At 45.9% G+C, this 15,000-nt stretch overlaps 1 pseudogene; it reads left to right on the top strand.

Moving 5' to 3' along the window:
* Window positions 1–15,000, top strand: part of LOC124020998 — a 54,430-nt pseudogene that overhangs the window by 9,153 nt on the left and 30,277 nt on the right.

Below are 15,000 nucleotides of genomic sequence, written 5' to 3'. Positions count from 1 at the left end.
GGAGGAGAGGTTAGGGATTGACTGGAATAGAGTTTAGTGAGTCACAGCTCTATCACCATATGTCCTTATCTCTTCAGATCTCAATGAGTGCCAGGGGACACCACAGGTTTGTGGCAGCAACTCCGCTTGCCTCAACTCCATCGGGAGCTTCAAATGCCAGTGTCAACCTGGGTTCAGATCCACAACGACTGTCAACTTTACTGCTCTCACTGGGGAGTGTAAGGGTGAGGATTCAAGTGTGTGTGTGTGTGTGTGTGTGTGTGTGTGTGTGTGTGTGTGTGTGTGTGTGTGTGTGTGTGTGTGTGTGTGTGTGTGTGTGTGTGTGTGTGTGTGTGTGTGTGTGTGTGTGTGTGTGTGTGTGTGTGTGTGTGTGTGTGTGTGTGTGTGTGTGTGTGTGTGTGCTACATGTCAAAGGAATCTCTCTCTCTCTCCCCCTCTCCCCCTCTCTCCCTCTATCCATCCCTCTCTCTCTCCCCCTATCCCTCTCGCTCCCTCTCTCTCTCTCTCCTCTCTCCCTCTCTCTCTTCTCCCTCTCTCTCTCTCCCTCTCTATCCCTCTCCCCCTCTCTCCCTCCCCCCTCTCCATCCCTCCCCCTCTCTCTCTCTCCCCTCTCTCCCTCTCTCTCGCTTCCCCCTCTCTCCCTCTCTCTCCCTCTCCCCCTCTATCCATCCCTCCCTCTCTCTCTCCCCTCCCCCTCTCTCTCTCTCTCTCCCCCCCTCTCTCTCTCTTTCTCTCCCTCAGACATAGATGAGTGTAATGTAACTGCTGGTATCTGTGGAGAGGAAGGGACCTGTCAGAACCAGGAAGGAAGCTACAGTTGCCTCTGTCTACCTGGATACAGTAATTATGGCAACAAACAGGCGAGGTGCTCAGGTGAGGACAGAATCTGGTACCATGATGCACTGCTTCCCATTATATGGTACATTAAGTTACGAAGAGGAACGAGAACAGGGTTCCTATTTGAACAGTCTTTAATTACGGCTATATCTAACATAACATACATATATATCGAACATAACATAACATCTATCTATCTATATCTAACATAACATCTATCTATATCTAACATAACATAACATATATCTATCTATATCTAACATAACATAACATAATTTTGGGGCGGCAGCGTAGCCTAGTGGTTAGAGCGTTGGACTAGTAACCGGAAGGTTGCGAGTTCAAACCCCCGAGCTGACAAGGTACAAATCTGTCGTTCTGCCCCTGAACACTGTTCCCAGGCCATCATTGAAAATAAGAATATGTTCTTATCTGACTTGCCTGGTTAAATAAATGTAAAAATAAATATATCTATCTAATATCTATCTATATCTAATATCTACAGTGCAGCTATTAAACAAGCTAAGCGTCAGTATAGAGACAAAGTAGAATCTCAATTCAACGGCTCAGACACAAGAGGCATGTGGCAGGGTCTACAGTCAATCACGGACTATAAGAAGAAACCCAGCTCAGTCACGGACCAGGATGTCTTGCTCTCAGGCAGACTAAATAACTTTTTTTCCCGCTTTGAGGACAATACAGTGCCACTGACACAGCCTGCAATGAAAACATGCGGTCTCTCCTTCACTGCAGCCGAGGTGAGTAAAACATTTAAACGTGTTAACCCTCGCAAGGCTGCAGGCCCAGACGGCATCCCCAGCCGCGCCCTCAGGGCATCTGCAGACCAGCTGGCTGGTGTGTTTACGGACATATTCAATCAATCCCTATACCAGTCTGCTGTTCCCACATGCTTCAAGAGGGCCACCATTGTTCCTGTTCCCAAGAAAGCTAAGGTAACTGAGCTAAACAACTACCGCCCCGTAGCACTCACTTCCGTCGTCATGAAGTGCTTTGAGAGACTAGTCAAGGACCATATCACCTCCACCGTACCTGACACCCTAGACCCACTCCAATTTGCTTACCGCCCAAATAGGTCCACAGACGACGCAATCTCAACCACACTGCACACTGCCCTAACCCATCTGGACAAGAGGAATACCTATGTGAGAATGCTGTTCATCGACTACAGCACGGCATTTAACACCATAGTACCCTCCAAGCTCGTCATCAAGCTCGAGACCCTGGGTCTAGACCCCGCCCTGTGCAACTGGGTACTGGACTTCCTGACGGGCCGCCCCCAGGTGGTGAGGGTAGGCAACAACATCTCCACCCCGCTGATCCTCAACACTGGGGCCCCACAAGGGTGCGTTCTGAGCCCTCTCCTGTACTCCCTGTTCACCCTTCACCCACGACTGCGCGGCAACGCATGCCTCCAATTCAATCATCAAGTTTGCGGACGACACAACAGTGGTAGGCTTGATTACCAACAACGACGAGACGGCCTACAGGGAGGAGGTGAGGGCCCTCGGAGTGTGGTGTCAGGACAATAACCTCACACTCAATGTCAACAAAACTAAGGAGATGATTGTGGACTTTAGGAAACAGCAGAGGGAACACCCCCCTATCCACATCGATGAAACAGTAGTGGAGAGGGTAGTAAGTTTTAAGTTCCTCGGCATACACATCACAGACAAACTGAATTGGTCCACTCACACAGACAGCATCGTGAAGAAGGCGCAGCAGCGTCTCTTCAACCTCAGGAGGCTGAAGAAATTTGGCTTGTCACCAAAAGCACTCACAAACTTCTACAGATGCACAATCGAGAGCATCCTGGCGGGCTGTATCACCGCCTGGTACGGCAGCTGCTCCGCCCACAACCGTAAGGCTCTCCAGAGGGTAGTGAGGTCTGCACAACGTATCACTGGGGGCAAACTACCTGCCCTCCAGGACACCTACACCACCCGATGTTACAGGAAGGCCATAAAGATCATCAAGGACAACACCCACCCGAGCCACTGCCTGTTCACCCCGCTATCATCCAGAAGGCGAGGTCAGTACAGGTGCATCAAAGCTGGGACCGAGAGACTGAAAAACAGCTTCTATCTCAAGGCCATCAGACTGTTAAACAGCAACCACTAACATTGAGTGTCTGCTGCCAACACACTGACTCAACTCCAGCCACTTCAATAATGGGAATTGATGGGAAAGGATGTAAAATATATCACTAGCCACTTTAAACAATGCTACCTAATATAATGTTTACATATCCTACATTATTCATCTCATATGTATACGTATATACTGTAACTCTATCATCTACTGCATCTTTATGTAATACATGTATCACTAGCCACTTTAACTATGCCACCTTGTTTACATACTCATCTCATATGTATATACTGTACTCGATACCATCTACTGTATCTTGCCTATGCTGCTCTGTACCATCACTCATTCATATATCTTTATGTACATATTCTTTATCCCCTTACACTGTGTATAAGAAATTAGTTTTAGAATTTTTAGTTAGATTACTTGTTGGTTATTACTGCATTGTCGGAACTGGAAGCACAAGCATTTCGCTACACTCGCATTAACATCTGCTAACCATGTGTATGGGACAAATAAAATTTGATTTGATTTGATTCTTTATCTAACATAACATCTATCTATATCGAACATAACATAACATCTATCTATCTATATCTAACATAACATCTATCTATATCTAACACAACATAACATCTATCTATATCTAACATAACATCTACCTATCTATATCTAACATAACATCTATCTATCTATATCTAACATAACATAAATAATAATAATAATAATAATAATATATGCCATTTAGCAGACGCTTTTATCCAAAGCGACTTACAGTCATGTGTGCATACATTCTACGTATGGGTGGTCCCGGGATCGAACCCACTACCCTGGCGTTACAAGCGCCATGCTCTACCAACTGAGCTACAGAAGGTGGTCTAACTCTATCTATATCTAACATAACTAACATAACTATCTATCTATCTATATCAATTGGCCAAGATAAAGCAAAGCAGTTCGACACATACAATGACACAGAGTTACACATGGAGTAAAACAAACATACAGTCAATAATACAGTATAAACAAGACTATATACAATGTGAGCAAATGAGGTGAGCTAAGGGAGGTAAAGGCAAAATAAGGCCATGGTGGCAAAGTAAATACAATATAGCAAGTAAAACACTGGAATGGTAGATTTGCAATGGAAGAATGTGCAACGTAGAAATAAAAATAATAGGGTGCAAAGGAGCAAAATGTATAAATACAGTAGGGAAAGAAGTAGTTGTTTGGGCTAAAATATAGGTGGGCTATGTACAGGTGCAGTAATATGTGAGCTGCTCTGACAGTTGGTGCTTAAAGCTAGTGAGGGAGATACGTGTTTCCAGTTTCAGTGCTTTTTGTAGTTCGTTCCAGTCATTGGCAGCAGAGAACTGGAAGGAGATGCGGCCAAAGAAAGAATTGGTTTTGGGGGTGACTAGAGAGATATACCTGCTGGAGCGTGTGCTACAGGTGGGAGATGCTATGGTGACCAGCGAGCTGAGATAAAGGGGGACTTTACCTAGCAGGGTCTTGTAGATGACATGGAGCCAGTGGGTTTGGCGACGAGTATGAAGCGAGGGCCAGCCAACGAGAGCGTACAGGTCGCAATGGTGGGTAGTATATGGGGCTTTGGTGACAAAACGGATTGCACTGTGATAGACTGCATCCAATTTGTTGAGTAGGGTATTGGAGGCTATTTTGTAAATGACATCGTCAAAGTCGAGGATTGGTAGGATGGGTCAGTTTTACAAGGGTATGTTTGGCAGCATGAGTGAAGGATGCTTTGTTGCGAAATAGGAAGCCAATTCTAGATTTAACTTTGGATTGGAGATGTTTGATATGGGTCTGGAAGGAGAGTTTACAGTCTAACCAGTATTTGTAGTTGTCCACGTATTCTAAGTCAGAGCCGTCCAGAGTAGTGATGTTGGACAGGCGGGCAGGTGCGGGTAGCGATCAGTTGAAGAGTATGCATTTAGTTTTACTTGTATTTAAGAACAGATGGAGGCCACGGAAGGAGAGTTGTATGGCATTGAAGCTTGCCTGGAGGGTTGTTAACACAGTGTCCAAAGAAGGGCCAGACGTATACAGAATGGTGTCGTCTGCGTAGAGGTGGATCAGAGACTCACCAGCAGCAAGAGCAACATCATTGATGTATACAGAGAAGAGAGTCGGTCCAAGAATTGAACCCTGTGGCACCCCCATAGAAACTGCCAGAGGTCCGGACAGCAGACCCTCCGATTTGACACACTGAACTCTATCAGAGAAGTAGTTGGTGAACCAGGCGAGGCAACCATTTGAGAAACCAAGGCTGTCGAGTCTGCCGATGAGGATGTGGTGATTGACAGAGTCGAAAGCCTTGGCCAGATCAATGAACACGGCTGCACAGTAATGTTTCTTATCGATGGCGGTTAAGATATCGTTTAGGACCTTGAGCGTGGCTGAGGTGCACCCATGACCAGCTCTGAAACCAGATTGCATAGTAGAGAAGGTATGGTGAGATTCGAAATGGTCGGTAATCTGTTTGTTGACTTGGCTTTCGAAGACCTTAGAAAGGCATGGTAGGATAGATATAGGTCTGTAGCAGTTTGGGTCAAGAGTGTCCTCCCCTTTGAAGAGGGGGATAACCGCAGCTGCTTTCCAATCTTTGGGGATCTCAGACGACATGAAAGAGAGGTTGAACAGGCTAGTAATAGGGGTGGCAACAATTTCGACAGATAATTTTAGAAAGAAAGGGTCCAGATTGTCTAGCCCGGCTGATTTGTAGGGTTCCAGATTTTGCAGCTCTTTCAGAACATCAGCTGAACGGATTTGGAAGAAGGAGAAATGATAACAGACCTACATGTATGTTCTCTCTCATCTGTCCAGTTGTTAACTCAAATCAAATCAAATGTTATTTGTCATTATGTTATGCACCGAATACAACAGGTGTAGTGTTGTACCTTACAGTGAAATGCTGAATACAACAGGTGTAGTGTTGTACCTTACAGTGAAATGCTGAATACAACAGGTGTAGTAGACCTTACAGTGAAATGCTGAATACAACAGGTGTAGTAGACCTTACAGTGAAATGCCGAATACAGCAGGTGTAGTAGACCTCACAGTGAAATGCTGAATACAACAGGTGTAGTGTTGTACCTTACAGTGAAATGCTGAATACAACAGGTGTAGTAGACCTTACAGTGAAATGCTGAATACAACAGGTGTAGTAGACCTCACAGTGAAATGCTGAATACAACAGGTGTAGTAGACCTTACAGTGAAATGCTGAATACAACAGGTGTAGTAGACCTTACAGTGAAATGCTGAATACAGAGTCAATGTGTCAATGTGGAGGCTATATACAGGGGGTACCGGTACAGAGTCAATGTGGAGGCTATATACAGGGGGTACCGGTACAGAGTCAATGTGGAGGCTAGATACAGGGGGTACCGGTACAGAGTCAATGTGTCAATGTGGAGGCTATATACAGGGGGTACCGGTACAGAGTCAATGTGTCAATGTGGAGGCTATATACAGGGGGTTACCGGTACAGAGTCAATGTGTCAATGTGGAGGCTATATACAGGGGGTACCGGTACAGAGTCAATGTGTCAATGTGGAGGCTATATACAGGGGGTACCGGTACAGAGTCAATGTGTCAATGTGGAGGCTATATACAGGGGGTACCGGTACAGAGTCAATGTGTCAATGTGGAGGCTATATACAGGGGGTACCGGTACAGAGTCAATGTGGAGGCTATATACAGGTGGTACCAGTACAGAGTCAATGTGTCAATGTGGAGGCTATATACAGGGGTACCGGTACAGAGTCAATGTGTCAATGTGGAGGCTATATACAGGGGGTACCGGTACAGAGTCAATGTGTCAATGTGGAGGCTATATACAGGGGGTACCGGTACAGAGTCAATGTGGAGGCTATATACAGGGGGTACCAGTACAGAGTCAATGTGTCAATGTGGAGGCTATATACAGGGGGTACTGGTACAGAGTCAATGTGTCAATGTGGAGGTTATATACAGGGGGTACCGGTACAGAGTCAATGTGTCAATGTGGAGGCTATATACAGGGGGTACCGGTAAGAGTCAATGTGGAGGCTATATACAGGTGGTACCAGTACAGAGTCAATGTGTCAATGTGGAGGCTATATACAGGGGGTACCGGTACAGAGTCAATGTGTCAATGTGGAGGCTATATACAGGGGGTACCGGTACAGAGTCAATGTGTCAATGTGGACTATATACAGGGGGTACCGGTACAGAGTCAATGTGTCAATGTGGAGGCTATATACAGGGGTACCGGACAGAGTCAATGTGTCAATGTGGAGGCTATATACAGGGGGTACCGGTACAGAGTCAATGTGTCAATGTGGAGGCTATATACAGGTGGTACTAGTACAGAGTCAATGTGTCAATGTGGAGGCTATATACAGGGGTACTCAATGTGTCAATGTGGAGGCTATATACAGGGGGTGTAGTCAATGTGTCAATGTGGAGGCTATATACAGGGGGTACCGGTACAGAGTCAAAATGTGGAGGCTATATACAGGGGGTAATACAGAGTCAATGTGTCAATGTGGAGGCTATATACAGGGGGTACCGGTACAGAGTCAATGTGTCAATGTGGAGGCTATATACAGGGGGTACCGACAGAGTCAATGTGTCACTGTGGAGGCTATATACAGGGGGTACCGGTACAGAGTCAATGTGGAGGCTATATACAGGTAGTACCAGTACAGAGTCAATGTGTCAATGTGGAGGCTATATACAGGGGGTACTGAGAGTCAATGTGTCAATGTGGAGGCTATATACAGGGGTTACCGGTACAGAGTCAATGTGTCAATGTGGAGGCTATATACAGGGGTACCGGTACAGAGTCAATGTGGAGGCTATATACAGGGGGTACCAGTACAGAGTCAATGTGTCAATGTGGAGGCTATACAACAGGGGTACTGGTACAGAGTCAATGTGTCAATGTGTAGGTTATATACAGGGGGTGAGAGTCAATGTGTCAATGTGGAGGCTATATACAGGGGTACCGGTACAGAGTCAATGTGGAGGCTATATACAGGTGGTACCAGTACAGAGTCAATGTGTCAATGTGGAGGCTATATACAGGGGGTACCGCAGAGTCAATGTGTCAATGTGGAGGCTATATACAGGGGTACCGGTACAGAGTCAATGTGTCAATGTGGAGGCTATATACAGGGGGTACCGGTACAGAGTCAATGTGTCAATGTGGAGGCTATATACAGGGGGTACCGGTACAGAGTCAATGTGTCAATGTGGAGGCTATATACAGGGGGTACCGGTACAGAGTCAATGTGTCAATGTGGAGGCTATATACAGGGGTACCGGTACAGAGTCAATGTGTCAATGTGGAGGCTATATACAGGGGGTACCGAAGAGTCAATGTGTCAATGTGGAGGCTATATACAGGGGGTACCGGTACAGAGTCAATGTGTCAATGTGGAGGCTATATACAGGGGGTGTACACAGTCAATGTGTCAATGTGGAGGCTATATACAGGGGGTACCGGTACAGAGTCAATGTGTCAATGTGGAGGCTATATACAGGGGGTACCGGTACAGAGTCAATGTGTCAATGTGGAGGCTATATACAGGTGGTACCAGTACAGAGTCAATGTGTCAATGTGGAGGCTATATACAGGGGGGCACCGGTACAGAGTCAATGTGTCAATGTGGAGGCTATATACAGGGGGTACCGGTACAGAGTCAATGTGTCAATGTGGAGGCTATATACAGGGGGTACCGGTACAGAGTCAATGTGTCAATGTGGAGGCTATATACAGGGGGTACCGGTACAGAGTCAATGTGTCAATGTGGAGGCTATATACAGGGGTACCGGTACAGAGTCAATGTGTCAATGTGGAGGCTATATACAGGGGGTACCGGTACAGAGTCAATGTGTCAATGTGGAGGCTATATACAGGGGGTACCGGTACAGAGTCAATGTGGAGGCTATATACAGGTGGTACCAGTACAGAGTCAATGTGTCAATGTGGAGGCTATATACAGGGGGTACCGGTACAGAGTCAATGTGTCAATGTGGAGGCTATATACAGGGGGTACCGGTACAGAGTCAATGTGTCAATGTGGAGGCTATATACAGGGGGTACCGGTACAGAGTCAATGTGGAGGCTATATACAGGGGGTACCAGTACAGAGTCAATGTGTCAATGTGGAGGCTATATACAGGGGGTACTGGTACAGAGTCAATGTGTCAATGTGGAGGTTATATACAGGGGGTACCGGTACAGAGTCAATGTGTCAATGTGGAGGCTATATACAGGGGGTACCGGTACAGAGTCAATGTGGAGGCTATATACAGGTGGTACCAGTACAGAGTCAATGTGTCAATGTGGAGGCTATATACAGGGGGTACCGATACAGAGTCAATGTGTCAATGTGGAGGCTATATACAGGGGGTACCGGTACAGAGTCAATGTGTCAATGTGGAGGCTATATACAGGGGGTACCGGTACAGAGTCAATGTGTCAATGTGGAGGCTATATACAGGGGGTACCGGTACAGAGTCAATGTGTCAATGTGGAGGCTATATACAGGGGGTACCGGTACAGAGTCAATGTGTCAATGTGGAGGCTATATACAGGTGGTACCAGTACAGAGTCAATGTGTCAATGTGGAGGCTATATACAGGGGGTACCGGTACAGAGTCAATGTGTCAATGTGGAGGCTATATACAGGGGGTACCGGTACAGAGTCAATGTGTCAATGTGGAGGCTATATACAGGGGGTACCGGTACAGAGTCAATGTGTCAATGTGGAGGCTATATACAGGGGGTACCGGTACAGAGTCAATGTGTCAATGTGGAGGCTATATACAGGGGGTACCGGTACAGAGTCAATGTGTCAATGTGGAGGCTATATACAGGGGGTACCGGTACAGAGTCAATGTGTCAATGTGGAGGCTATATACAGGGGGTACCGGTACAGAGTCAATGTGGAGGCTATATACAGGTGGTACCAGTACAGAGTCAATGTGTCAATGTGGAGGCTATATACAGGGGGTACCGGTACAGAGTCAATGTGTCAATGTGGAGGCTATATACAGGGGGTACCGGTACAGAGTCAATGTGTCAATGTGGAGGCTATATACAGGGGGTACCGGTACAGAGTCAATGTGGAGGCTATATACAGGGGTACCAGTACAGAGTCAATGTGTCAATGTGGAGGCTATATACAGGGGTACTGGTACAGAGTCAATGTGTCAATGTGGAGGTTATATACAGGGGGTACCGGTACAGAGTCAATGTGTCAATGTGGAGGCTATATACAGGGGGTACCGGTACAGAGTCAATGTGGAGGCTATATACAGGTGGTACCAGTACAGAGTCAATGTGTCAATGTGGAGGCTATATACAGGGGGTACCGGTACAGAGTCAATGTGTCAATGTGGAGGCTATATACAGGGGTACCGGTACAGAGTCAATGTGTCAATGTGGAGGCTATATACAGGGGGTACCGGTACAGAGTCAATGTGTCAATGTGGAGGCTATATACAGGGGGTACCGGTACAGAGTCAATGTGTCAATGTGGAGGCTATATACAGGGGGTACCGGTACAGAGTCAATGTGTCAATGTGGAGGCTATATACAGGGGTACCGGTACAGAGTCAATGTGTCAATGTGGAGGCTATATACAGGGGGTACCGGTACAGAGTCAATGTGTCAATGTGGAGGCTATATACAGGGGGTACCGGTACAGAGTCAATGTGTCAATGTGGAGGCTATATACAGGGGTACCGGTACAGAGTCAATGTGTCAATGTGGAGGCTATATACAGGGGTACCGGTACAGAGTCAATGTGGAGGCTATATACAGGGGGTACCAGTACAGAGTCAATGTGGAGGCTATATACAGGGGTACCAGTACAGAGTCAATGTGGAGGCGATATACAGGGGTACTGGTACAGAGTCAAAGTGGAGGCTATATGCAGGGGGTACCGGTACAGAGTCAATGAGGAGGCGATATACAGGGGGTACCGGAACAGAGTCAATGTGTCAATGTGGAGGCTATATACAGGGGGTACCGGAACAGAGTCAATGTGTGGGGGCACCGGTTTGTTGAGGTAATTGAGGTAATATGTACATGTAGGTAGATTTAAAGTGACTGCATCAATAATAAACAGAGAGTAGCAGCAATGTAAAGGAGAGGGAGGGGGCAATGCAAATAGTCTGGGAGCCATTTGAATAGCTGTTCACGAGTCTTATGGCTTGGGGCTAGAAGCTGTTTAGACTCTTGGACCCAGAGAGAACAACCTATGACTAGATTGGCTGGAATCTTTGACAAGTTTTATGGCTTTCCTCTGCCACCGCCTGGTATAGAGGTCTTGGATCTGAGGACCAATTTCAGTCTCCTGGGGGGGACAATAGGCATTGGCGTGACCTCTTCACAAATGTCTTGTTGTGTTAGGACCATGATAGTTTGTTGGTGATGTGAACACCAAGGAACTTGAAGCTCTCAACCTGCTCCACTACAGACCCGTTGATGAGAATGGGGGCGTGCTTAGTCCTCCTTTTCCTGTAGTCCACAATCACAATAACTGTCATCCAAATGAAAGCTAGACAGTCAGTGAGCATCTAAAATTCCAAAAGCAATGGATATTTTGGATAATTGGACGCCGAGGGTACAGTGCCTTGCGAAAGTATTCGGCCCCCTTGAACTTTGCGACCTTTTGCCACATTTCAGGCTTCAAACATAAAGATATAAAACTGTATTTTTTTGTGAAGAATCAACAACAAGTGGGACACAATCTTGAAGTGGAATGACATTTATTGAATATTTCAAACTTTTTTAACAAATCAAAAACTGAAAAATTGGGCGTGCAAAATTATTCAGCCCCTTTACTTTCAGTGCAGCAAACTCTCACCAGAAGTTCAGTGAGGATCTCTGAATGATCCAATGTTGACCTAAATGACTAATGATGATAAATACAATCCACCTGTGTGTAATCAAGTCTCCGCATATATGCACCTGCACTGTGATAGTCTCAGAGGTCCGTTAAAATCGCAGAGAGCATCATGAAGAACAAGGAACACACCAGGCAGGTCCGAGATACTGTTGTGAAGAAGTTTAAAGCTGGATTTGGATACAAAAAGATTTCCCAAGCTTTATACATCCCAAGGAGCACTGTGCAAGCGATAATATTGAAATGGAAGGAGTATCAGACCACTGCAAATCTACCAAGACCTGGCCGTCCCTCTAAACTTTCAGCTCATACAAGGAGAAGACTGATCAGAGATGCAGCCAAGAGGCCCATGATCACTCTGGATGAACTGCAGAGATCTACAGCTGAGGTGGGAGACTCTGTCCATAGGACAACAATCAGTCGTTTATTGCAGAGTGTCAAGAAGAAAGCCATTTCTTAAAGATATCCATAAAAAGTGTCGTTTGAAGTTTGCCACAAGCCACCTGGGAGACACACCAAACATGTGGAAGAAGGTGCTCTGGTCAGATGAAACCAAAATGTAACTTTTTGGCAACAATGCAAAACGTTATGTTTGGCGTAAAAGCAACACAGCTCATCACCCTGAACACAACATCCCCACTGTCAAACATGGTGGTGGCAGCATCATGGTTTGGGCCTGCTTTTCTTCAGCAGGGACAGGGAAGATGGTTAAAATTGATGGGAAGATGGATGGAGCCAAATACAGGACCATTCTGGAAGAAAACCTGATGGAGTCTGCAAAAGACCTGAGACTGGGACGGAGATTTGTCTTCCAACAAGACAATGATATAAAGCAAAATCTACAATGGAATGGTCCAAAAATAAACATATCCAGGTGTTAGAATGGCCAAGTCAAAGTCCAGACCTGAATCCAATCGAGAATCTGTGGAAAGAACTGAAAACTGCTGTTCACAAATGCTCTCCATCCAACCTCACTGAGCTCGAGCTGTTTTGCAAGGAGGAATCCGAAAAAAATTCAGTCTCTCGATGTGCAAAACTGATAGAGACAAACCCCAAGCAACTTACAGCTGTAATCGCAGCAAAATTTGGCGCTACAAAGTATTAACTTAAGGGGGCTGAATAATTTTGCACGCCCAATTTTTCAGTTTTTGATTTGTTAAAAAAGTTTGAAATATCCAATAAATGTCGTTCCACTTCATGATTGTGTCCCACTTGTTGTTGATTCTTCACAAAAAAATACAGTTTTATATCTTTATGTTTGAAGCCTGAAATGTGGCAAAAGGTCGCAAAGTTCAAGGGGGCCGAATACTTTCGCAAGGCACTGTATATATCCAATTTTAAGTGTAGTCCTCCAGACCTCGTTGAAGCCAAATGAGGCCCACTTGGCAAAATGACCCCCCTGAACTAGACTGTTAGAGTTCACTACCCTCACTGAAGGGTAACGGACTATATAAGGGACTATATAAACTGATCTGAGTGTGACCCCCCTGAACTAGACTGTTAGAGAGGTCACTACCCTCACTGTTCCCAATACTACTTCCTCAAACAGAGGTCACTACCCTCACTGTTCCCAATACTACTTCCCCAAACAGAGGTCACTACCCTCACTGTTCCCAATACTACTTCCTCAAACAGAGGTTACTGTTGTGCCACTGCAAACCGCCCCATGAGGACAGGTCTAGGTTCAGTTTTACTGTGTAAGCCTGGATAATGATGATCAGTAAGGGACAATGTAAACTGATCTGAGTGTGGTGCTTATAATACAGTAGGGACTTTCCTCTGTTGCTGTAGATACCGTTATTCCACTGGCAGCTTCCTTTTTCTAGTCTTGAGGCCCAAATGACACCCCTTTCCCTATATAGTGCACTACATTAGACCAGGGCCCTATTCCCTGTATAGTGCACTACATTAGACCAGGGCCCATAGAGCACTATACAATAGGTTGTCATTTGGGATGCGTCCTAGGATGGTTACCATGGAAACCTGTCATCACTGGTGTGCTGTGGGTTTCTGGGTGTTTTAATCTCCACCTCAACTTCCTCTCTGTCTCATGTCTTCATTTATATCTTAGTTAGTTGGTATCTAATGGTTAACATGGTTACCCATGGCAACAACTTTAATCTACTATTGTGGTGTGGTGTGTTGTGTTGTTGTGTTGTGATGTGTATTGTGTTGTTGTGGTATGGTGTTGTGTTGGGGGGTGTGGTGTGTGGTGGTGTGTTGTTGTGGTATGGTGTTGTGTTGGGGGGTGTGGTGTGTGGTGGTGTGTTGTTGTGGTATGGTGTTGTGTTGTGTTGGGGTGTGTGTTGTGTAGTGTTGTTGTGGTGTGTATTGTGGTGTGGTGTGTATTGTGGTGTGTGGTGTGTTGTGATGTGTTGTGTTGTTGTATTGTGGTGTGTAGTGTTGTGGTGTGTAGTGTTGTGGTGTGTAGTGTTGTGGGGTGTGTTGTGTAGTGTTGTTGTTGTGTGTATTGTGTTGTGATGTTGTATTGTGGTGTGTGTTGTGTAGTGTTGTTGTATTGTGGTGTGTGTTGTGTAGTGTTGTTGTATTGTGGTGTGGTGTGTTGTATTGTGTTGTGGTGTGTTTTGTTGGGGTGTGTGGTGTGTGGTGTGGTGTGTGGTGTGTGGTGTGGTGTGTAGTGTTGTTGTATTGTGGTGTGTTGTGTTGTTGTGTTGTGGTGTGTAGTGTTGTTGTATTGTGGTGTGGTGTGTTGTATTGTGTTGTGGTGTGTTGTGGTGTGTAGTGTTGTTGTATTGTGGTGTGTTGTGGTGTGTTGTGTTGGGGTGTGTGGTGTGTTGTGGTGTGTGGTGTATTGTGGTGTGTTGTGGTGTGGTGTGTGGTGTATTGTGGTGTGTTGTGGTGTGGTGTGTGGTGTGGTGTGTTGTGGTGTGTTGTGGTGTGTGGTGTGGTGTGGTGTGTGGTGTGGTGTGTTGTATTGTGGTGTGTTGTGGTGTGTTGTGTTGGGGTGTGTGGTGTGTTGTGGTGTGTGGTGTGTTGTGGTGTGTGGTGTGGTGTGTGGTGTGGTGTGTTGTGGTGTGTTGTGTGTGTTGTGTTGGGGTGTGTGGTGTGTTGTGGTGTGGTGTGGTGTGTGGTGTGGTGTGTTGTATTGTGGTGTGTTGTGTTGGGGTGTG

The sequence above is a fragment of the Oncorhynchus gorbuscha genome, unplaced genomic scaffold (genome assembly GCF_021184085.1).
Source record: "Oncorhynchus gorbuscha isolate QuinsamMale2020 ecotype Even-year unplaced genomic scaffold, OgorEven_v1.0 Un_scaffold_1017, whole genome shotgun sequence".
NCBI classification, from domain to species: Eukaryota; Metazoa; Chordata; class Actinopteri; order Salmoniformes; family Salmonidae; genus Oncorhynchus; species Oncorhynchus gorbuscha.
The sequence above is the reverse complement of the archived record's forward strand: the minus strand, read 5'-3'. Positions and strand labels throughout refer to the sequence as shown.